The 25,251-nt window shown below is 46.0% G+C and overlaps 1 protein-coding gene across 4 annotated transcripts in view; it reads right to left on the bottom strand.

The window, feature by feature from the left end:
* Pdzd2 (PDZ domain containing 2) overlaps window positions 1-25,251 on the bottom strand; it is a 381,914-nt gene that overhangs the window by 112,763 nt on the left and 243,900 nt on the right. Inside the window, exon 1 of one of the 4 annotated variants that reach the window (XM_037209381.1) lies at window positions 24,829-25,089. The exons of the other annotated variants lie outside the window; for them this stretch is intronic. The gene's annotated coding sequence lies outside the window, so the exon portion shown is untranslated. Of the gene's footprint in view, window positions 1-24,828; window positions 25,090-25,251 lie in introns of those variants that run through there. 4 annotated transcript variants of the gene reach the window in all.

Below are 25,251 nucleotides of genomic sequence, written 5' to 3'. Positions count from 1 at the left end.
TCATCAGGTAAAAAACCATGACTCACTTTCCAACGTGAGAAAAGCCAAAGCTTGTAAGATTAACAGGGCCACTGAGCCAGGATTCAAATCCACCTCATTCCAAACAAACGATGGAAATGAACTTGGGATTCATGGCGAAGTCCTGTCCTGATGTTGAGATTTTATATATATATATCAGGCTTGAAAACAGGAAAAGGGTTGCCAACTTCTAAGTGCCTAAAGAGGCCTCGTAGCAACACCAGGAATTCTATTTCAGTGGTAAGTAAACACCCCAACTGTGTCTCACACCCATAAGCAAGGGCTGTAGGGAAGCAAGGGCATTTTCAGGCAGGCCCACTTGGCAGGGAGGAGGTAAAGTAGTTTCTCAGGGTGTGGGCGGAAGTGGCCAACTTCTGCATTTCATCACTGAGTAATGAGCTTGCATTAGTCTCCAAGAATGCTGGAAAAATGGAGGCAGTATTTGTTCAGCTTATTTAAAATCAGAGCAGTAAGGAGCCATTCCGGCCAGCAGAGGCGGAGCCAAATGGTAAGAATCCAAGCCACCTCTGCAATGCTGGCCTCTCCCTGAGGCACCTGACTCTCAGGAGTTCTCGCCCCCTGTGATGAGGGAATGCGCTCTACCAACACCTGCCACTGCTCTTGTGGAGTCACCTGGAAGAGAGTGTGCTGTCACGTAGGATGGGCCAAGGAGGTGCAGGCAGATTCCCGGGCTATGTGACCTCCAGAGCCACACCGAGTGGCTCTCCTTCAGGTGGGACCTTGCTGATGACCAGCATGACTAGCTCGTGTCCTCTGGTGGTGAACTTCTCAGGTCAACATTACTCTGGGGTAATTCTTGGCCAATGACTGGGTCAAGCGGGACATGGGTCTTGTCAGTCCTGACTTCCTCTGCCACCTCCCGGCCCACACCATCCTTGTCCCTCATCGGGCTGAGAGACTTCAGGTCTGATCAGGTATATTGGCTCCCCTCCTCCATCTGTCCGGCTTCTTCTTTCTTTTCAGGCTTTGCCCCCACTAACAGTTCCCACCCTTACCTCCACCTCAGTATCTGCTTCTTGGAGAACTCTCCCCATGAGGGCAATAGACTCAGATCACAAGGCAGCTCCCCAAAAGCAGGGGCTGGAATATAACAGTAGGAAACAGGACTCAGCTAATCTGAGCATAGAAGAAGCCAGTAGGGAGGCTTTTTAAACATTCTAACAAGTCTACCCTTAACCCAGTAGCTGTTGGGAGTAGATGGCTTCTGTGGGAGGAAGAGTCACTTTGGAGGGGGGCTGCTAGTGGGCTGCCCATGCCCCACAGTCAGGCACTTATGGGCATCATGAACTGCATTCAGTGGGTTATTTTTTAAGACTTATTAATTTTATGTGTATGGATATTTTGCTTGCATGTCTGTCTGTCTGTCTGTACTGTGTGTGTACCTAATGCCTATGTAGGCCAGAAGAGGGTATTGGGTCCCCTGGAACTGAACTTACAGATAGTTTTGGAGCCATTCATTATACAGGTGGTGGGAATTGAACCCAGGTCCTCTGGAGGAACAGCCAGCCCTCTTAACTGCTGGGTGGCGAGGAGTTGGTGGGAACTGGGGTGGATAAGGCTAAGATATATATTGTATACATGTACAAAAATTTCAAAGAAATTTTTTTAATCTTTCAAAAGAAAGTTTAGAAAATTAAAAAAACTGAAAATAAAACTTGCCTATTACGTAACAAAAGTAGTGTATCTATGAATGGGTTTCACTGTGACATTTCCGTACATACATGCATTATTGTGTTTGACTGTATTCCCTCTCCCAACTGCCCTGTCTTACACACACCCATATCCCCTTATCCTGTTTTTAACAGCCCAACTACTACTTTCTGGTTTATTAAAAACAAGCAAACAAACAAACAAACAAACACATTCTATGTTTGAGTGGAAAAAACACAATACTTGTGTCTGGCTTATTTCGCTTACCATGATAACCTTTAGTTCCACTCATTTTCCTGAAAATGTCATGATTCATTCTCCGTTATGGCTGATATTCCACCGTGAATGTGTACCACGCCTTCTGTGCACAGGCTGATGCTATGTCTTACCTATCGTGAATGCTGCTGCACAGATCATGAGTGTACAGTTACCTCCCTCAAGTAGACACCCAGGAGTAGGATAGCTGGGACATACAGAGAACCCTCCATCCTGGTGTCAAACACTGTATAAAGGTTCTTTTCCCCTGCAACCTCAGCAGCAGCAGCAGAGGCATTTTTGAGAAGTTGGATGCATGCCATTCAGAAAAATTTCCTTCACTGGCTTTGTAGCCAGAAAAACCAAGAACAAAGGGCTGCTTCTGACTAGGCTATACTTTACTCCTATAGAACTTGAAAAGCTGAGGCTATAGCTCCATGGTCAATAGCTTACCTAGCATATATGAGACCTCAGATTTGATCCCCAGAACCACACACAAAATATCGGCTTTATGAAAATTCATCTAAATAAAACATCTGGAGCAAGATGGCCCTTGGCTTGGGTCTCAGCAATGTCTCCTGGGTCCTTGAGCAAGACTTTAACTTAACCCCAGTGACCAGCGTCTCAGTGTTTAGCAATGGGGATGTTGGAATACTAAACTGGACAATGAACAAGATGGCTGTTTCCTAGCCAGGCACATTAAATGTCAATAAACATCAACCCTTCCCCTCAGAAATGTGGCAGATAATTACAAGTCGACAAGATGATTTATCTGCTGTTTCTGTCCAGGTGGGAACCTCCCAGAAGATTTGATAGCAAGAACTGGGCAAAGTTAAGTCTCAGGAAAGGGATGTCTGGAGAAATCAAGTTCACCTGGGCAGACAGTGTCAGAAGGGAGTTTCCAAACTAGAGTCTTAAAAAGGGAAATGCATCCTCGGACAGAGACCTTGCTAATACACTTGAAGCCGAGAAGCCCTAAGGCCGTGTGAACCCAGGTCATCTTGCTCAGAGTGACAGGCTGGTATGTGCACACACGGTGTGGGTGACTAGGGCACACAACAGCACAGAGTGGAGCCAGTGGCAGGCTCTGCTCTTTGCCAGAGAGAGACGAGAGAGAACAACAGTGGCCTTTGGATTTGCTTCCACGCCCATCTGACCAGAGGTCAGTTCCCTAACTCTCAGAGAAACCACAAGCTTTCTGGCCTCACTTGAACTCTGAGGCTGGTCCCAGATGTACTGGAATTGGCCTAGAACTCAAGGTGGTGCCTGGGCAGCGGGCCATCCTGGGCAAGACACTCAATCAGCTGGCCCCTTCGTATGTTGTAACACGTGCGCAGCTTTCACTGAGGAGGCGAGTGCCACAGACCAGTGGGATGCGTGTGTATATCACGAGAGTGTGTAGGAGCGGGGAGTTAGTGCCTCTGCTGGCGTCTGCCCACCTCTGACTTACGGTCAGAACAACTTCTCTGATCCCCACTTGTTACAGTGAATGATAACCTTGCCTCGAGTGACTCACCTGTCTCTCAAAAGGGCCTCTCCCAAGTTTTTTTCTGAGGCAGGGGTTTCCAAAACTCAGTGGTTTTCATGTTAAATGCTTCAGCGAACAGCAAAGGGCAGATCGTACAATGTATATTCAGAGAAGATAACTGCAGACATGTGATATGTAGCTGGAGAGTTTCTCTCCAGGTCCCGCGAAGGCCCCGCAGTCCCACAGTCAACTTATAAAATAATCACTCGGACGCTTATATTACTTATAAACGGTATGGCCGTGGCAGGCTTCTTGCTATCTAGTTCTTCTATCTTAAATTAACCCATTTCTATAAATCTATACCTTGCCATGTGGCTCATGGCTCACCGGCATCTTCACATGTTGCTTGTCATGGCGGTGGCTGGCAGTGTCTCCCCCTCCTTCTTCCTGTTCCCCCAATTCTCCTCTCTGCTTGTCTTGCCTATACTTCCTGCCTGGCTACTGGCCAATCAGCATTTTATTTATACAGAGCGATATCCACAGCAGTGATACTTCAGCACTAGAAGAAAAACCATGCTGGCATGGACAGTGAGCATCCCTGCTTTCGGATGGCATGGCCTCACAGGCCCAAGCTGTCCTGGCTGGTGAGCCACCACAGCACTGCTCACCAGAGCCAACTTAGGGAATCAGTCCCCAGTGCCGATCAACAGTGGGACAGGTAAAGAAAGTGTGGTATTGTCTATGATGGAGTATTATTTCAGCCATAAAGAAGAATGAAATGAATATTTTATAGGAAAATGGATGGAACTGGGGATCATGGTGTTAAGTAAAGTAAGCCAAACCTAGAGAGAAAAATATTTCATATGTGGACTCTAGATTTTTTGGGGGGAGGGGACATGAAAAATAAAATGGGGGATGACTAGGGGGCAGGGTAGGGCAATCAGGAATGGGGAACAAGACAAGAGAATGTGAACGGGGTAAACATGACTGACGTGTATACCTGGAATGCATGTATGAAAATGTCTTGATCAAGCCCATTATTTTTAATAAATAGCATTTAAAAAGAATATGACTTGGGAGCTGAGTCTCTGAAGTTGTAATTAAAGATCAACTTGAGGTCATATGAGATTAGGATGGCCTCTCAACGCAAAGAGTGTCCTTAAAGGAGACACAACAAGGAAAAAAAGGAGGTTGGAGTGAGCATTTGTAACCTCAGCACAAAGACGGCCTCCAACCACTAGGCACTGGGGCAGGAGGAGGACCACCCTCAGAACTTCTGGAAGAACCCGATCCTGTGCTCAGAGAGAAGATTCCATCCAAAGCGTGATGCTTCTCCAGATGTGAACAATGTCTCCCTCTTTAGTTTTCCAAACTTTGTGACCTGGAGCAAATGCAACAAGATGCACACCTTCTAAGACCTGCCTAAGATAATTTTGTTATGTTTTATATGGGAACAAAACCATTTTAAATATTATTAAATATATTACTCTATGACTATGTTTTCAACCTGGTTCTAATCCTTTTAAAACATCCAGACAATTTCCCTCGTTTCATGAATGATATACATTGTTTCAGTTAGTTGAGATCATTCCATAAGGGCAAAGATGATACACAGACTGGGATTTATATACACATCATTTGACCATATTAGAAGTGTGTATTTTAAAATGGAAAAAAAAAAAAAAGATTACTTAGGTGTTATACTATGAACAGCAGAAAACCCAAGCCTGCTGTCTTAATTCTGCCATGCTAGGAATTTTTGAACGTTAATTATGTAAGATTTTCTGGCATGTTTTTGAAATGATCATGTTTAACGTCTAAATGACAGGATGAGGGAGAGAGTTTCCAGCTGTGATGTAGAAACACACAGCAGTCCCCCTTATCTGTGAATTCTCTTTCCATGGGTTCGGCTACTCACATCCAACTACAGCCTGAAAATATTAAATGGAAAATTCTAGAGATGAACAGCTTGTTTTAACTGTTCGCAATCTCTAGGCACCCTGCTCTGTCCTGTCAGGACACAGGTCACCCCTCTGTCTGGTGTATCTACGCCGTATATACTACCCGCCCGGTGGCTGCTTAGCTACCCCAGCTACCAGCTGTGGCACTGCACTGGTTTGTTTGAATAGCACATGTTTTAATTAACAGCGACTCCAATGTGTTCAAGGAGCGGCTGGAAGGAAGTTCAGTAATTCCAAAGAAAAGCTGCAGCACGCATTCTTAGATTTCAAAAGTGAATGTTCTCAGCGGGGCGGTGGTGGCCCACACCTTTAATCCCAGCACTTGGGAGGCAGAGGCAGGGGGATCTCTGAGTTGCAGGCCAGCCTTGTCTACAGAGCGAATTCCAGGACAGCTGAGGCTGCACAGAGAAACCCTCTCTCAAAACCAAAACAAGACAAACCAAAAGTTTCTTTGAAGATTCACTTCAAAGAAAGAGAGAAAAATATGATGAAGATCCTAATTAAGAGGGAATCTTTTACCCACGGAGCTTCAAAGACGTGATGAGACGGCTGTTACCTTGGCTGCCAGTCCTGAGCTGGGAGAGTAGAAGGTAAGTGTGTGTGATGTGAAAAGCACTAAATGTGTATCTGCCCATTGCATACCCAGGCTGTGGTGCCGCCTGTGGGTTCAGGCATCCCCTGGGGGCCCTGAAGCATTTCCTCATCAGAGAAATGGGGGATCTCAGTACTACATAGGGTGCCGTCTCAATTTCAACAACCAGCAGCTACACTGAGCAGAGCAAGAGGCGGCTGTGATAGAGAACATTTAAACTTCTATTTACATTTTTTATTGTAGTGTGGGTGCATGAATGCATGGGTGTATGCAGAGGTCAGGAGACAACCTTTGGGCATCTCCTTCCCCCACGTGGGTCCCAGTGAGCAAATTAAGACTGCCAGGTTTGGCAGCAAGTGCCTTTACCTGCCGAGCCATCTCGATGCCCTGCAGTATAAAATTTTAATTAGGTGAGTCTAACTTAAAGGTTTAGAGGTATTGTTTGAGACGGGGTCTCAGGTAGCCCAGGTTGCTCTCCCAGTTGCCATTTGGCCCAGGCTAGCCTTGAACTTCTGATTCTCCTATGTCCTAAGTAATAAGATTATGCATGTGCACTCCCACATGTGACTGGGGGTGGAATGGGGTGGAGAATCTTGAGAGAGACATGGGGACCATCCTTGATATGTTCCTCAATAACTTCAATCATGGGTATTTCTTTTGCTTCCTGTCTAATCAATGATTCCCCCGTGTGTTCTTTAGATGAAAAAGTTTCTAAGTGGATGGGGTCATTTGAGATCACAAAAAGAGAGAATCCCCCTCCCCCGCCCCACAGAGGACGATCATCTGACGGATGTCCGTGTCACAAGACCATCGGCTCTCTCATTCATCCAGTCCCTGCTCCCCAAACCACTCTGTTTCAGAAGGAAATCTTTAAGCCATAATTTCCTTTTCTAGTTTCCATTCAGGCGGTGAAGGTGTGACCCATTGTCACCTTGAACAACATCACAGACCTCGGGGAGGTCTTTGTCACTCCCTGGCTCCTTCCCAGCACCGCTCACCCAAGGGTGGGAGCCTGGGGTGGTGTCAGCAGCTGCCTAGAGTCAGGCCCACTGAGTGATTGCTGAGCCAGGAAACAGCAAGGGTGCTGTTATTTTAGCCTGCCCCCGAGCCAAGCACAAAGCGACCAAGGTGGGAAAACCTATCTCTTGGCCTTTACAGGTTACTGAGGGAGCTAACCTGTGCTATGACTGTCCCTATCTCTTGGCCTTTACAGGTTACTGAGGGAGCTAACCTGTGCTATGACTGTCCCTATCTCTTGGCCTTTACAGGTTACTGAGGGAGCTAACCTGTGCTATGACTGTCCCTATCTCTTGGCCTTTACAGGTTACTGAAGGAGCTAACCTGTGCTATGACTGTCCTTTTTTTGTCCACTGTCTTACCACATTTGACAAGTTACCAGAGTACCTGTTAACATGGTGGCAACTCCTTCATTTTCTCACAGCATTTGAAATGATAATTTTGTTAGTTAAGCATGACAGACTTGTTAGAGAACATGACGGAAGTCTCTGGCATTTGCCTTGCCCCGACCTCACCTGAAAGGTCATATGACTGTCACTATTAGCCGTATCATTATCCAACTGAAATCTGTGAGGTAGACCAGAAAGCTGCATCTACACCCAGTCCATCAGTGGAACACTGAGAGAGGCAGAGACTCTGGGGAGCCTGCCTGGGCCCCTGGTGGAGGGGGTGTTAAAAGATGGGAAAGCTGCAATTTCAGGAACTTGCTGAACCTTGACAGAAAGAGTTTGGAGATTTTCCCCTGTATGATGGGAAGTGTGTGAGATATTCCCTGGGAAGTAGGCAGGTGAGATCCAGCCAGCCGAACGGACAGAAGGCAGGTTGTGGAACTGGCAGACCAGGGTTTGAATATGTGTCTTCTTGTTTACTAATTGCGTGACGGGAAAGGGAACTACTTTCACCTTTTTTTTCTTTTTGTGATTGCTATTTGTTATTTTCCCAACTTTATTAAGGCCTAATAAAAACTGTATTTACATTATATAAACAATGTGATTCCCACTGTGATGTGAGAAGACCATGCTAATGAAGTAGTCCATTGAGTCATAACCTTTGTAGCAGAAGACATTTAAGATCTATTATCTGGGCAATTTCCATCTATAAAATACATCAGCAGTACTCATGATGGTGTAAAATAGATCTCCAGAATTTACTATTTCTGTCCAACAGAAATTTTGTATTTTTCTCCATCAATGTCTTCTCAACTTTTTCTTTCTTTCTTTCTTTCTTTCTTTCTTTCTTTCTTTCTTTCTTTCTTTCTTTCTTTCTTTCTTTCTTTCTTTCTTTCTTTCCAAGACAGGGTTTCTCTGTGTAGCTTTGCACCTTTCCTGGATCTCGCTCTGTACACCAGGCTGGCCTCGAACTCACAAAGATCCGCCTGCCTCTGCCTCCTGAGTGCTGGGGGTTAAATGCATGAGTCACCACACCTGGCTTTCTTTTCTGTCTTTTTTAGTCTTGCTAAATGTTCATCCTTTAAAAACACCAACTCCTGGTTTTATTGCTCTTTTCTCTTGTCCTCCCGCCCCCAATACTGGAGTACCTACTGTATTAACAATAACCGACCTGAAAGGAGAATTGAACACCTTTGCAACAGAGTACTGCCACATGCCGCTTCCAACAACAGATCATTCAGAGAAAATAAGAAAATAGCAGATCTGAACACTACCACGGGCCAAATGAAGCAAATCAACCACACAAAACACTCCCTTCGACAGCATGCATAGTCTCCAAGAACATGGGTACCATCCTCCAGAAACAAATGTCAGACCACAGAACAAGCATTAACATTAACACATTTGTGATGGTTAAAATCATATTAAGTATCTTTTTCAGTCATACTGGGGTGAGACTAGATGTTGGTAAAGAGGGAAACTGGAAAATTCATAAATGAATGGACATAAAAAAGACACACACACGAAAAAAATCAAAGGGATAATCAGAAATTATCAAGAGAAATTAAAGTATGAACTTCAACCTATCCAAACTCATGGAAACAAACAAACAAACAAAAAACCCAAAAAACAAAAACAAAAAACCCAGTTCTAGCAGGGAGATTCCTGTGATAATGCCAACTCAAAAAGAAACACCTCAAATAACCTAACAAAACCTTAAGGAACTATGAGAAGAATAAACTGTTGAACATCAGCCAAGGGAAGGAGGGAGGGAGGAAACGAGGGAGGGAGGGAGGGAGGGAGGGAGGGAGGGAGGAAGGAAGGAAGGAAGGAAGGAAGGAAGGAAACAAGAACTGAGCAGAAATATGTAAACACTGATCAGGAGAACAACAGAAACACATGAAACAAGCTATGTTTCTTTTGGCCATCATGTCTTCGTCTGAAATGGGTGACGGTGATAACGACATGTTAGTTAGACAAAAAGCACAAGACAGATCATTGCATCACTTAAAAATAGTTGACAGTGACTTCATCCCAACCTACTACTGATGCACATATGGAGAGGAGGAGGCAAATACCAATAAAATCTCCCATGGGGAAAGGAAGGACGAGAGCCCACATGCAGTGGTTGAAATGCTGGGCAGCGGAGAACCAGCCACCGGGCCCTGGACCACATGGTAGAGAGCGGCCACTCCATGGCAGTGCCAGGAAAAGCCAGGCACCCACCAAGCAAGGCACCCTTGTGAGGCGGCATCCTGCAGGATCACCCAGAAACCAACCCCATGCTGGAGCACTAGCTCACCAGGAGTTTCCACAAGCTTCTGCACCATGGTTGGGCTCCTGGGCCCCTGCTTTCTGACTGGTGCCTGGCCGTAATGAGGGGCTCTCCCCACACAGCTGCCAGTAGGGTTTATGTATGCATCATGTAATCACGCAGAGTTCTTGGTCCTCTGGGAACCTCAAGTCTGTGCTGCGTCCGACATTCGCCCTGGAATGCAGTGTACTTTGAGGCATTCTCTAAGTAAGTGGCCACTGGTCATTTAAAAACAGAACTGAGCCGGGTGGTCATGGTGGTGCCGCCTTTAATCCCAGCACTCAGAAGGCAGAGGCAGGTGGATCTCCGTTAGTTCGAGGCCAGCCTGGGCTACAGAGTGAGTTCCAGGACAGGCTCCAAAGCTACACAGAGAAACTCTGTTTTGAAAAACCAAAAAATAAAAAACAACCCTCCCCCAAAAAAAACAAAAACCAAACCAAAACACCCCAGAACTGAATCCTTTACCATCTACACTGGGAGGTAATTAGAAATGATAGGAAAACAAATTCAGAATATCCACGATAATAAAGAGGCAACACGTTTTAGAACATAAAGAGATTTTCACAAAAGCATTTTGATACGGGGCTCCAGTTTCCAAATGCAAGTCACTGTGAGAAAGGAACAAATTTTAAAATAATTGTAGCTGCTCTAATTTATGTGTGTGTTTACCAGAGCCAACATACGATGGCGAGCACATTGGAAAACCATACAGCCTGGCAACCACTCTTGAAAAAAATGTTCGTGGGGGGGGGCAAGGATACCGAGTCCACCAGGAGTTACTCCGTCAACCCAAACCATCGCGATTTGACGTCATGCGTTTACGGTGGAGCGGGACTTTGCTTCCTCCAGCTTCCTGCATTTACAGTCTCACTGAAGAAGACTGCCCAGCCCTAGAAAAGAAAATACACGCCTATCCTCTACTTTTACAGACTGCTTCACGGTGAGCACTTCATCTGGAGTTTATATCTCTGTAGGCTTTAAGACGGTATTGAACTTTCTACTCCCCCCCTCAAAGTTTTAGAGCTAATTATTTCAGTTAACGTTTACTCATTTTTCTGGCATTGATACTCATTTCAAACTACTAAATTTCCATATGTGAAATGTCCTGATATGTATGGGACTGTCTTGACTCGCTACTCTGTTCCACGGGTCTGTTTGTTGAGTCGGGTGGCATATGGTCTTAATTACGAGAGTGTTAACGTCTAATTCACAGACTGATGAGAGTACATCCTTCCTCACTTTTTAGTTTTTAAAGATTTTCTCAGTGATTTACTCACTTTCCTCCCTTCCAGAGGAATTTTAGCTCACTTAAGTCCCCAAATAATTATTTTCAGATTTTTTTTTGTTGTGAATTAAAAAAAATTAAAATGTTTTGATGAGACTGCATTTATTTCTGGGTAACAACGGATTATAATAAAATCTGGTATTCTTAAAAGAATGTTGAGCAGTGAGAGGGCTCAGTGGGTTAAAGCTATGCCCTGCAAACCTGATAGCCTGGTATTGATCCCAGGAACCTACAGTGGTAAGAAAGGGCTAACACTCCAGAAAGTTGTCCTCTGACCTCCACAGGCATGCTATGCACAAGCACCTGTACACACACACACACACACACACACACACAAACAGAGGGAGAAAGAGAAGAATAATAAACTAAATGTAAAAAAAAAAAAAAAGGATGTCTACAGAGTCAATTTACCAGTTGCAAGCACTGTGGTTATGAATATATAACATGAACCACTGTTCCTTAATTAAAGTTCTCATAAAGTAAGGCTTTCCTCATTAAAAAGCAGCAACCAATTCATTCCGCCAGCCCTTGTGTGTCATTGAGTCTTTAGCGTGGATCTCTATGCTGCGATCAGCATCCCACGAGTCCGCAACTGAGGTTGTGAAATCCGAGGTTTTCTTTAAATGTTATGTCTGTCAGATCATAAATCAAAGGGTACAAATCCAGACATTCCCGTCACATAATTATTTCAAATCACCCTCTTTCATGATACCCCTTCTCAGCTCTAACCTGAATTTCCGAGTGCTGTGTTCATGATATAACTGTGTGTGGGTGTCGATATCTCAAAAGCATTACCATAGACTTTCACTGGAACATGTCCAATTTTAAACTGAGTGCTGTTTAAAAAGATTTTAAGTTCTGGTTTCTCTGTGTAATAATTATACCTTAATAAAGGGGTATAATGTTAGAACAGTGGCTCATTTCCTTGAAAGATATTGACTAGCGCTTTCTTTAAAAAGAACAAAAACCAAGAAGAGTGTAAACTTGGTTCAAAGTGTAATAAGAGATAGAAATTAAGCCTACATTCACAATAGACAAAAATCTAATGTTAATGCTTGCAGGCAAAGCAAACAAAACAAGAAAACAAAACATCTACACTTATCTAAATACTTTACATATTTTTCAGTGTTTGGGAGATATCAAGACAATGACAATTGCTGGGCAGTGGTGGTGTACACCTTTAATCCCAGCACTCAGGAGGCAGAGACAAGTGGTTCTCTGTGAATTTGAGGCCAGCCTGGGCTACAGAGTGAGTTCTCGGACAGCCAGAGATGTTACACAGAGAAAACCTGTCTTAAAAAACAAACAAAATCAACAACAACAAAGAAAATGTCAGTCTAGTATAATTAAATCAGAGACCACAGATGAAAGAAAACCTATTTTTGTCCAAGAGACAAGGAAGAGAAAAAGGTATGGCATCCCTTCTTCATAATCACTATATGGTGTAACCACACAAAGGATCAGTAGACAAACCAACTGTGGCTCACATATACACAAGAATGCTCTTTAGCTGTACAAAGGAACAGACACAAAACTACATGGGTGAATCACAAATGCATTATTCTAACTGTGCTAGTTTTAATTGTCAACTTTACACAGCCTAGAGTCACCTGAGAATCTTTATTAGAAATTACTCCTATCTGGTAGGCCTGTGGAAATGGCTATGAGGGATGCTCTTGATTATTACTTGATGTAGGAGGACCTAGTCCATTGTGGGCAGCACCATTCCCTAGACAGGGAGTCGTAGACAGTGTGAGAGGTATGAAATCTAGCTGAGAACAAAACAGCAAGACTGCATTTATTCTCTCTTTGCTCATGTAGCCCCATCCCAATGTTTCCACACTTTCACAATGCCCCCCCCCCCCGCTTATGATTCAAAGTCCAACTCAGAACAGCCCTATAGTGGCTCATAGCATCGGATGACTTCTGCTATATAAAAACATGCATCTATTATCATGTGATGAATTCACATATTTTTATTTTCAATTCATTTTTTTATATTTTATACACATTTTTCTCTTTGAACCTTATCTCTCTAAACTGTGCAAATCTGTGGAGACACTTAGTGGATGCTCAACACTGAGGCTAATTACCTTGAACTAAGTATCTTCCTGGCCAAGCAGGACCACTTTCTGGGGAGATGAATAAAGCTTCATTTTAGGGGGATGCTTGCTGAACATCTGCAGCAGCTTTCCACAGACATTAAAAGCTGTCTGATTTCAAATCAGACTTGGAACACAAAAGTCCCAATCTCTCTCATTCTGAAAAGGCTAGATCTGGAAGGTTTTCGCCACCCAGGATGACAGAGAGGGTGGGAAGAAAGACAGCCACTGCCTTCCAGCACACAGAACAGCATCCTGGGACTTGCATAGACTTGCTCACCTGCAGGATCTGCTCTAGAGTGTGGTGGGAAAGTGACTGCAAAAAGGGCAGAGGATGTGAAATGATTCACCAGTGGCTGACAGAGCCGCCGGAACCAGGAAATGAGGAAATAATCCATGGGAATCCTGACTCCTTCTCCCTGCCCCCAGAAGGCTCTTAGTCCTAAGAAAGTGTTGCTCCTGCACGTGGAGATCCCATACAGAGCAATGGTTCTCAACCTTCATAATGCTGCGACTTCATGTTGTGGTGACCCCCAAGCATAACTTCCTAACTGGAATTTTGCTGCTGCTTTGATTTTCACATCATCTTTTATGGGAGGTGGTACAACTGATTCCTCCCCTTCTTACTTGAGGAAGTTAGGTACTAAAAAGTAGAGCAATCAAATACGAGCCCAAATGGGTGTTCCAAGTGTCACAGCCTGCCAGCTGTGGGAACATCAGGGTGGAGGACTAAGCTTAGGTTGTATCTATTTCAGCAACCCACATGCGTGGGCATTTGATCATCACAATTCTACTGTAACACCCCAGAAATCAGATGCCCCAAGGCTTAGATGAGGAGCCAAGGAGCACACTCTTTATATACTAACTCCACAGTCTCCAGTCTGTTTCACCCTGGTGCTCCTGGTGACTGCCAGGCAGTTCATTATCAAAGCCCCATTTTCCTCATCTATAAAACCAGGGCTCTGGTCTGGGCTAATGAGTCTACAGTAATGGTTTCCAAATTTGGCTAATTAAGTGCATAATTTGGCAAGTCTTAATTGGAAGCAAAATTTGAAAATAAAAAAACATTGTTTTGTACAGTGATGCATATTCACTATGCAAAATGTTTAAATAAAACAGAAAAGCATAGGTAAGACATGAAATCTCCCCTGAACCCATTACTCATTGAGGATAAGTTGACAGTACCACAAAGACATTCTGCAATGGCCTCATGCACGGTTTCTCTGTACGGTCAGGGCTCTGGACCCACCCTCGCCCATACGGTAGGACCAGAAAAGTATTTCATGAACTGCCTATTGAGGGCAACCACACTCAGAACAGTTCTTGGAGACCAGGGAAATAAAGACAACTAAGAACTCTTCCTGCAGAGATCTGTACAATCAAGAACTGCTTGGGACCAGTGATGTGGTTCACAGAGTAAAAGTTCTTCAAGCCTGACAACTGAGTTTGATATGATCCCAGAACCCATGTAGAGAAAGGAGAGAAAAGATACGCTCTCCTGACAGTTGACTTCTGACCTTCATATGTGTGCCCCTAATACATATGCCCACAAAATAAACAAATCAATGTTTTTTTTTTTAAAAAAAAAAAAAAACACATATACCTAACATGCCTTTGTCCTGAGCAATGCATCATTTCATGATTTTGTCTTTGTGTGGACATCGTAGTGTTTATTCAAAGTAAGGTGGCTATGATGTCACCAGACCATATGATTTAAAGTGACTCCATCATACGTGTGGTAAGTCATTGACTGAAACATGGTTATATAACACGTGACTATAAAACAGCATGTCTGTCAGAGAGAGTCTGCCGGGCAGTGGGGCTCCCTGTGGTTCTCAAAGCTGTGGGGTCTCTTTAGGGATCTGTGGAATTGCCCCACAGTAGAAAGGGTTGAATAGTAATGATCACACTGTAAGGACCCCATCTCCCCAACTCTACTCCTCAATAAATGAATAAATAATCAAGGGAGCAAATAAGGGTGTCAAGGAAACACCTGGATTCCACCTAGGAGAGCAATCGACACGGAAGGAAGAATAAGGGAAAAGGAAACGGGGTTGGGTTAGAAGGGAGGGTCTCAAGGGACTCTAGGAAAGGCAGTTCAAGCACCGAGAATTCTGGTGTGATTCTTCAGCACAAGCTATACCAACACGCACTAACTCGATTTCTGGAACAACCGTGAAGACCTTTTCCATGTGGAGCCCTCATAGCTGAGCATCTCACTCCAGAGAAGACAGAATTCAGGATGACAGAAACCACAGAAAAGGAAGGTGGTGGGAGCGAGCATGCAGTCACAGGAAAGAGTCCTCCTCTCTTGGGGCTCTGTAGATAAACCAGGCTGGGATTTGCTGGTGCCAGTGTCTGTAGGGTTTGTCTTGAGGCAGCTGATTAATGTTCGGGGTACAAACAAAACTGCATTTCTGGACATCTGTGGCCACACTGCGAAGCACACAGCTGACTATGACCTAAGTAGTTTCACCAAGGCCAGAAGTCCAGCCCTGGGAGATGGCCCGTCAGATCTGGGGGCTCTTGGGTAATATAATTAGAGAGCTCTGCTTGGGCTGTGGAAGTTCAAGCCCACCCCCTGCCACAGAAGGACCTTACCCTCAAATGCCTATAAACACTGTACAGAGATCTACAACTTGCATCATCTCATGATAAGCTTAATCAAACGGCCCTTGGGAAAGAAGCCACAGGGCACGTGCCTCGATGCAGAGCATCTGGCCAGCACACACGTAGCAGGTCTGGTGGAAATGCTGCCTTTTTCCAGGCGTGTGGGTGGAGGTATTCAGCTGCAGACAGGCACTGTTCCATGGCTCACAGCTCATGTGGCGCACACCTGTCCGGAAAAGCTCAGGAAGCAACCTTCTGAGGTCGCAGCTGCAGCATGGAATATAGGCTTCCGCAGTCACATGGGGAGCCACGCGTACACATTGCCATCCTACCTGACAAACTGTGCTGCCACTCAGTATCTCAAGCTGGCCATGGCTCTGGGCTCCAAATGAGGCAACATATGTCCTCTGGAGTAGGTGAAGTCGGCAGCTGGGCTTCCTCCAACATTTCCCCGTGCTGGGACATCGCCACTTGTAACAACTATTAGGGCAAGTAAGCTGTTACCCGTACTTCGGTATATTAAAGTTACCGGAACTGAGATTTGGGATGTCAGGCCTTCATTTGGATTGCTGTAGGCCATACCCTGGCTACTTATAGTTAGAGAAGCAGAAATTTCCAGCCCTACCCTAGACTTACTAAACAAACCTGCATGTTTTTTCAAGCTCCTCAAGTGATTGACTGATAGGCTAGGACACAACAAAGTGTCCTCGGTTAATTGTTTTCTTGCCCCACAAAGGAAAATCTAAGCACATACCAAGAGGTTTTAGCACTTAAGATAGGGACCGTCTTTTCTTTTCTTCCATATTTTGTTTGGATTTCTATGCTTAGTTAAGTCTCAAAACAGTATTTAAAAAAGTGTGTGTGTGTGTGTGTGTGTGTGTGTGTGTGTGTGTGTGTGTGTACATCAAAAGAGGCATGAAGAGGGTGTCTGAACCCTTGGAGCTGGAGTTAGGCAGTGGTTGTGAGTCACCTGATGTGGGTGCTAGGAACCAAACTCAGGTTCTCTGGAAGAGCAGCAAGTGCTCTTAACTGCTGAGCCATCTCTCCAGTCCCATTAAGAAAAAGTATATATGTGTGTGTGTGTGTGTGTGTGTGTGTGTGTGTGTGTGTGTAAAATACATAGTTACAAAGAAAGCCAATTAAATTGAAATACAATGCCACAAATATTCTAAAAATGTATAATATTATAACCCAGATTTGCTACTTTATTCACACATTAAATCTGAAGCTATGGCACAAGTTTATTAGCAGACTTCCTACCCCCATCCCTCCACCCCACCTCCTGTGAAATAGGGTTCCAGTATATACGGACCGGCCTCAAACCTGAGATCCTTTTGCCTCAGCCTTCCGAGCGCTGGGATTACAGGTGCCCTGGCCTAGTTGGCAATGAAAACAGGACTGACCACAGATGACACTGAGAGACACTTGTTTTAAGTTCCATGCGCTATTACTACCGGCAGCAAAGACGTGGCCACTTTCGATGCTTCTGCGTATTGCCTGCCTCTACCACAAGTGGAAACACAGTTATCTGAAACAGGGTCTCACTGTGTAGCCCTGGCTGGCCTGGACTCACTATCCAGATAGGGCTGGCCTCAAACTCAGAGATCTGCCTGCCTCTGCCTCAGGAAACACTACATTTGACTTACATTTTGACGACAGCAAACATTAAATACTCTCCTTTCCAGGTTCAGGGCACTTCCCACCCCTGCCCCCTAAGTCTCTTAATAGAATCTAGAAGAATGCTCCAGGATCTTGTATAAAAGGAAGGAAGCAAACGCCACCCGTGGTGTCTATCCTCTCATTCAGTCAGCACGCCCATCTATCGGTTCATCCTTTCACTCCTCTGATAGCTGCTACAGTTACCCTGGAGGCTTGGGTACCTGGCTTGCTTCTCAAGAGCCCCTAACACAGATGAGCACGTGAATGTTTTAATGAGTCCTGAGGAGCCAACTCCAAGTTGGCTTCTAATATTTCTGAAGCCGAGAGGCCATGCGGCACTCAGAACACCGTTACACAGGACAACCCAAATCATCCCACTTCAGAGGAGCGTGCAGTTCCCCCGGCACAGCCGTTCCCGAACAAATGTAGCGTTAGAGCAATGGCTGCTACTGCACTCTTAACCGTCCCTTGTGGGACAGCCTCCCAGTCTTGCGGACCGCAAGCATCCTTTCCGGGTGGCTGTCTCACCAAGAGAAAGTGACACTCCCTCCAGCCACGTCAACTGTGGTTCTCAAAATGAGAGTCATTATCAGAAAGAGCCAAATCGATTTGTCTCCGCATTTCAAAATCGTATATCCGCGGCACCCGACACTGCTCTGTAGGCTATTCTCCCCTCCCGCCAGGTGCCATGAAAGCAAAGGAGAACTGAGCGCACGAGCCTCGGGGAGCCTTCTGACACACGGTTTGAACTCCTACAGATCGCGCTGCGGCTACAAAGAGACATTCTTCTACAAAAAGGACATCACAGGGGTGCTTGGGCCATATGTTTATAAAAGAGAAGAAAGAACTGCAGATTGGACATGGCCTTATGTAAAGATTTGTACATGCACTAACAGCCCTCATCCAGGTCCACGGGAACCCTGTGAGAGAGCTCCAGATTGTAACTCATCTCCCTCCGTAACATTCATGTGCGTACCCCCCCCCCCAGGGTGATAGCATTCACATTCGCCCTTTCTTAAGTTTGCTCGCCTGAGGGAACTTCTAAACCGGTGGTTCTTAACCTTCCTAATGCTGCAACCTTTTAGTACGTTCCTGATGTCACAGTAACCCCCAACCATAAAAACCATGTTCATTGCTACTTCATAACTGTAACTTCGCTATTGTTATGAACTATAATGTAAATATCTGTTTTCCGATGGCCTTAGGTGACCCCTATGAGAGGGTCATTCGACCTCCAAAAGGGTCGAGACCCAAAGGTGGAGAACCGCTGCTCCAATTCATACCATGTGAACACCCTGTGACTGGTTCATGGCAGTTGCTACAATTGTTATCTAGTTCTCGACTGATCACGGTTCCAGAGCTAATAACCTGGGGTGGTTAATTTGGATTGTCACATTTGGCTGGAGGGTCACCTAGAGAATTGATGAAGCATGTGGATACAAGTGTCTGTTTTTGTTTGTTTTGTTTTGTTTTTCCCGGGAAGATGGATGTGGGGTCAGGATGAGTAAAAATACCATCTCGGATCTGGGTACATCCCTCTACCTCCAGGATGGGGTGGGGTGGGGTGGGGTGGTGGTGGAATTGCAACAGGAGGGTACTTGCTCTTGTCTCTCTCTTCCAGAGTGTTCTTTCTGTTGCTATTGCCATGGATTTGGATTCCAGATCCTCGCCTTTGGATGTAGATTTGCACCAGCAGCGCTCTTGGGGCTTGTGGGCTGTGTTGTTGAACTCTGTGTTTTGTCTGAAGATTTCCCTGGCTCTCTGCTGCAGATGGCTACTGGGACCGATGACCTGAGCCCATCTCACAAATGCACTCTTACAGTTACTCCCCTTCTTGGTTCTATTTCTCTAGCGCACCCTACAGTATAACCCAGGCAATAGAGTAGGAAGTGGCTGGAGAGTCAGCCTGTATATAACAAGAACCTGGCCTGGCAGGTCGCACTGCAACAATTAGCACCAGGGGTAGTCACTGTCACTGGCTTAGGAAGGTGACTATGTGCGTGACATCTTGGCTTTGAGACTTCTCTGGTTTTAGCATGACCTTGAGGTTGTTTCCGGAATGGATGAAGAGCCCATAGGAGAAAAAAAAAAGAACTAAAACTGGCAATAGACTCTCTTCGTCTCTGGGAGTGCCAGTGGCAACAAGCGTAAGTCACTCAGCGTGTAAATCTCCAGGCCTGGTTTATTTCTTCTCCTAAGAGTTTGAAATAATCGACTCTGCTCGCATTCAAGATGTGACGCTAAATTACGGCCACCCTAACTCATTTAGAATATCTATTTATAGGCGAGCATGGCAGAGGTACTCTTGGGTAATCCTAGCACTTGTTGCAGAAATTCCAGAAGAACTAGGAGTTCAGGTTTATCCTCAGCTACACTGGAGGTCTGAGGCCAGCCTGAGCTACATTACGCTGTCTTAAAAACAAACAGCAAAACAATCAGCTAGACAAACCAGTAAACCAAACAACTAATACAGAAGAACTTCGTCCATCAGTGGGCTAGGGAAAAAAAAAGGACGTAATTCTGGAAGAGAAATATACTAGGGGATCCAGGAGGAGTCGGAGGGAAGGATTGGAGGTGGATATGACTTAAGACACTTTATACACATCTATGAAAGCTTCAAAGAATAATAATAATAATAATAATAATAATAATAATAATAAATAATAATAATAAAGAACATCTGGTATACTATTCAATGAAAACAGCAGGATTTCTAACGAAGTTGGATGCAACCTTTAGTCAGGTTATCCCAATGAAATCCCATACACACCAAGATGCCCAGGTCTCCTCCTCAGCTTTGGTATTATTTCATTCTCCCTTACACTGTTCACTGCTTGGCTCACTTGAGGGACTAGCTGCAGCCCAGCACGCTGTGGCCTGTGTGTCACAAATCCGAGAGGCATCCTTGCTCACCGCCACCGGTTTTCCCTGCAGCACTTAGCGGTGATTTTGTGTCTCCCCTCCAGGTCTTTATTGCTCTTCTGTCCAAACTGTTTTGCTTCTGCGACAGTAAGAGACACGCAATGTTTTCCAAAGCCAGCGGCTGGGCCGGCAGGCAGCTCTCAGCCCACAGGCAGCGGCTTAACTTCAGTTGAAATGTTGCAAGCTGAAGGCCAAAGTGGAATTTGTCTAGACAAACACGGGTGCCTGGGAAGGGAGACCCTTCTCTTGGGGCTGAGCCAGGAGGGCAGGACAGCATAAGAACACTTTCCCCCAAAGGGGTAGAAAGAGGCGGGGAAGGCAAGAGTGAAAGGCTGCTGTCTGGTAAAGAATAGAACAACCACAGATTCTGGGCCGAGCGTCACTCAAGAGGAGGTCAAGTCTGCTCCACTCAAGTTCCCTCTGCTCACCCTGCCTCAGGGCCTTCCCACTTGCTTCTGATTTGTACAGAGATTATCAACTGTGAACTGCAGAAGTGAGGCAGAGAGTTCGTAAAAACCTCATTTTTTGTTGTTGTTGTTGTGGTGGTGGTTGTGAGATTAAATCTTGAGAAAACACAATGTAAGAACAGACCCATCCACTCCCTTAAAGGCAGCCCACAAGTGTGTTCCCTCTGCCCCGAGGGTCTGGGTCTGACCGAAACTGAGAGGCTTATGACCCAATGCAGTCTGAGGGGCCACCCTGTGTCTTTCTCCAAGTCACCTTCTACCAACTTGCAACTTAGTTCCCTTCTCCTACGTGGGAAGAGGAAGGGACTCAGTGGTGAATTCAGAAAGACAACGAAGTGGGTCTTCCTGTACCCCGTGACAGGTCCACCCAGTAGCCTCTGAACCCTGATCTTACTAAACAGTAGACTCTGGGTTGATACTCTTAGACAGAAGTAGTCACTTGGGGTCCTGTCATGTTAAATGCAGGTGAACTGACTGTTTGGGGGAGGAATCATGACAGGGAACGCAGATCCAGAGTCGCAGGTCACCTGTTTTGGGGGCCCGATTCACTGTTGAGGTAACCTCAGTGTGCCTACACCTGGGCGAAGTAAGCAAGTCTACCTGGAGGAGACATGCCTGAGGAGGGCCACAAAGCCACCAAAAGATCTAGTCTGTGGTGCACCACACAGTGCCTTCCCCTCAGGTCACGGTGTGGATGCCAGGGCAGGAAGGCTGCCATCTTGTTCTCTGTCTCCCAAGAGAATCAGCGCTGTCGTGGGTTCTTCACCGAAGGAAGGACCTCGCACTGTACGCTCATCCCCCACTGCAGGAAATACACAGCCATACATTGGGAGGTCTTCATCTTAAAACGGGGCAACATGTGTTGGGGGGACACCAAGCCAGCCACCGGGCTGTGACCTTGCTGATTCCCTTAGAGATGACGAAGTTTCACAAACTCCAAATCATTCATTGCCTTTGGCTTGGTTGTTTCTCTCCTGTGGGTTTACAAGCCTGTTTCAAAAAGGATTTTATTACTTATGCATGTGTGTTGTCTGTTTCATTGTTAAAAAAAAAAAAAAGAAAGAAAGAAATACGAAACAGAGGTCGGATTTCAGCCCTGTTTAAAAAGAGAAGCGGCAGATGCCCCAGCCAACCATTGAGCGCTGCAAAGTCTGCATAAATGAGTTGGTGCAATAAGGCCACTCATGGCTTGCAGGGCCTCCTCCCTGTGTCTTTAAGACAGGAAGTGCAAAGGCCCCTTCTGACCCTGAGATATCAGGCCGACCAAGGCTCTGGCATATACACTGTCACTCACACTCAGGCCCTCTGGGAACAGGAGCTGATCCTTCCTCCGGCCCCGCCGAGAATGGCCACCCAGCCCCAGCCTTTCTGGGCAAGCTCCTTGGACTTCCTTGTGTGCCCCAACTCAGTGGCTCGGCTTCCAGGTTGGGTTGCAACAGTTCTGCAAAGCAGGCTTCCTGACGGTCTGAAATTCCAGGGCATACAGGAACAGCAGGTTGCTTAATCTCCCAGTTCAGAGCCAACCTCTTTGCTAAACACGGGCGAGGCTCTGCCTGCTCCCATGGCGGATTAATTAATGACCTACCCCTCCCGGCCTCAAGAACCTGCTCCTCGGGGGTTACGGGTGCCATCTTGTTTCCAGGCTTTACCTCCTGTGGGGCATCCTACTCTTCCTATTTTCGCTTCTCCTCACCTGTTTTCACCTCTCAAGCCAAGCTCCACCCCATCCTTCTTTACCGACAACACTCAGTTTTCAAATACCAGAGGAGGATGGATGATTGAAATGTCCTGGTGAAAAAAAAAGTTTAATCCCAGGCATTTCATTTTCCTTCTCAAACTGGGAACTCCTTATGAAAGATTTCCTATGTTTCTGTGGTGGACAATAAGCCACTTACAGAAGCCGGCTCTGGATCCAGGCCTGCAGTTTTGACACAAGTTGAACATAAGCAAGGTCACACTGGATTTCCCTTTTCCCGTATTAGAAATGAGGGCAACAGTGAAATACTGTGGGACGTAGAGAACTGGACATTCATGGGAAGGCTGGCAGGCTTACGCTAAGCGTTCTTAGGGACTCATAAGGGAACCTTGTTCTGAATGAGAAACCATATTCAGTTAACGTCTTACACATAGTGTATACATATATACGCACACACATGATTATTGTCAGCATCTTTTTGAAGTGGCCACTCCAAATACTGAGATGGGACAAGTCTGGCCAGCACAGCACTGACTTGGTGAAAGGCGTGATTCCACAGTGCAGTCAACCATGTGGCTGACTCTGTGGCTCATGAATCGGGGAGTGACAAAAATCCAACCAGAGTCACATACTCCGCTGACATGCTTCACACGGTCTTCAACCTCCCGACCCCGAAGAACACAATACTTTTAGAGGCAGTAGTGTGATTTAACACAGACCAAGAAACCGCTTCCCAAACAACAACCTGTTCAAAGTACTGGACACACAATGAGTTGTGTCGATCAGCTGTACATGGTGTTCACGAATATAGAGAAACCGAGGCGTTAGAAGACAGACTTCCCCTCTGTCAGGGGTCGGAGAGTAAATACTTCAGGTGTTGGGGGGCCATACATCTCCGTCCTGTTTCTCCAACTCTTTGAAAATATACATACACATTCTTAACTCCCAGGCCATAAAAACAAAAAACAACAACAAGAAAAACAAAAAAACAAAAACAGAAACAAAAAACAACAGGCTAGAACAAGCTGGACTTGGCCCTTGGGCCATAGTTTGCTGACCCAAATGCTTCCATAATGGGCCCTCCAAGTTCTTGGGGCAGCGTCGGTCTGAAGTAAGTGGGAGAGGCAAACCCAGGCACCACAGAGCAAGGTTGCAGCAGGAGGGTAGGAGTGAGAGGTTTCCTAAGCGCCTCCACGTGTTTCCTTGTTCCCTCTTTCTATATATGCTGGCCGTGGGAGGCTGAGACACGAGAACGGGACAGTGATCAGATGCGCCTTGTGAGCGTACCTGGCTCCCTCGGGCCTAAACTGCAAAATTACAGAACATGGTCATTACTGGCCATGGATGATATGCCTGCCAGTCAGCAGCTCCCACAACTGCCTCCTCAGACACAGCTCTGTGGCTCATAGGCCTTCAAAGTCAGGCTGCAGCTCTCTATCTACCTCCGAGGCTCCCCCTCACAGCAACCACCTGGGTCAGCTCCGTTTCACAGTATTCCCACCTTACCCCTGGAGGAGGAGACCTGTGTCAGGTCAGCCCTGACTCCAGGAGAAGCAAGGTCTAGGCATGGTTCTGAAAACCAGGCTGGGCTGGGCTTTGTTCTGTTTCTCTTGATCACCAGTCCCCTGCCTCCACCACAGAGAGGATGTTCTGAGATCCGGCTACAATCACAGGAGGCGCAAATCAAATGTTTCCATTTTCTTCCTGTGTGGTTTGCAGGCAAGGCTGGCCCGATAGAACAGTCCCTGCTTCCGAGTGTGAGGACAGTCGTCAGCCCCCATCTATCCCTGGTCCTGACAAACGTTCTGGACCCTTTCTGTATCTCCTTACTGGTTTCCCTTTCTGAGGCTAGGCAGAGGGGGGTGGCCTCCACGGAAAAAAACACGAGCACCCTGGAGTTCTGTCCTGGATCCCAGTCAATTTCTGGATACTCCCCAGCTGTTAGCCATTCACCTCTTGGAGTACAAATGCCAGAAGGAATTAGCAAGCCCTCTCTGGTTCTCAACTAAGAAAATGTAGCAATTTTTTTTTTCCCCTCAAGCCTGAAAATCAATTTCTGGTCAACTATCTTCCAAGTATTTGCTCTAAAAACAGTGCCTGCTAATTTATCACCTGCCAATTTAAAAAACCGGGTTTTAACTTCAACGCCGCGTGAATTCCCGTGATTCATTTCTAAAAGTTATCCTCAGACGGCGACTGTCGGTAGGTTATCAAACTTGTAACAGAAACACTTGTGTGGGCAAGCATCAGCGCAATTTAGCTTAAGTCTCCTCATGCTGTTTCTTGTTCACATCTCAAATACATATTTTTTTTTTTTTTTAAATAAGTAAGCCACTGGGAGTCCAAAGTTTTCGCTAGGAAAGATTTGAGGCTCACACCGGCTCTCTATGCCTGCTTCCTACCTGCATCTTGCATCGTGCGCTGGTGAGGTGAACACTCAGGGCTCCAGCAGCCACTCGCGCAGGCCGGTTGCCAGAGTTCGATGTGTTCGCTTTCTCGTCTCCATTCAGGTCTTCACAGAGGGTTACCAACTATCAACAAAACACGTGAGCCTGGCCATCGCTCCGCTCCAACTTCCTGCCAGCACGCCACCATGCTCTGCTGAGCAGAGAGTCTCCGCTCCGGCTTCACCTGCCGAGCTCCGGGCCCCACCCACCCGCAGCCCTCAGATCGTTTTTCATTTATGAGTGCGTCCGGCTAAACCGTGCCTGCGAGGGGACGAGCCAAACACGGCTCCGCCAGTGTGTGAGATCCCAGGCTGCTAGAAACCACTTTCATTTTGGGGGAGTAGACAGGAAAACCAGCCCCTGGCAGCAATCACTGGA

The sequence above is a fragment of the Peromyscus leucopus genome, chromosome 11 (genome assembly GCF_004664715.2).
Source record: "Peromyscus leucopus breed LL Stock chromosome 11, UCI_PerLeu_2.1, whole genome shotgun sequence".
Classification (NCBI taxonomy): Eukaryota; Metazoa; Chordata; class Mammalia; order Rodentia; family Cricetidae; genus Peromyscus; species Peromyscus leucopus.
Note: the sequence above shows the minus strand (reverse complement) of the source record. Positions and strands in the feature narration are given on the sequence as shown.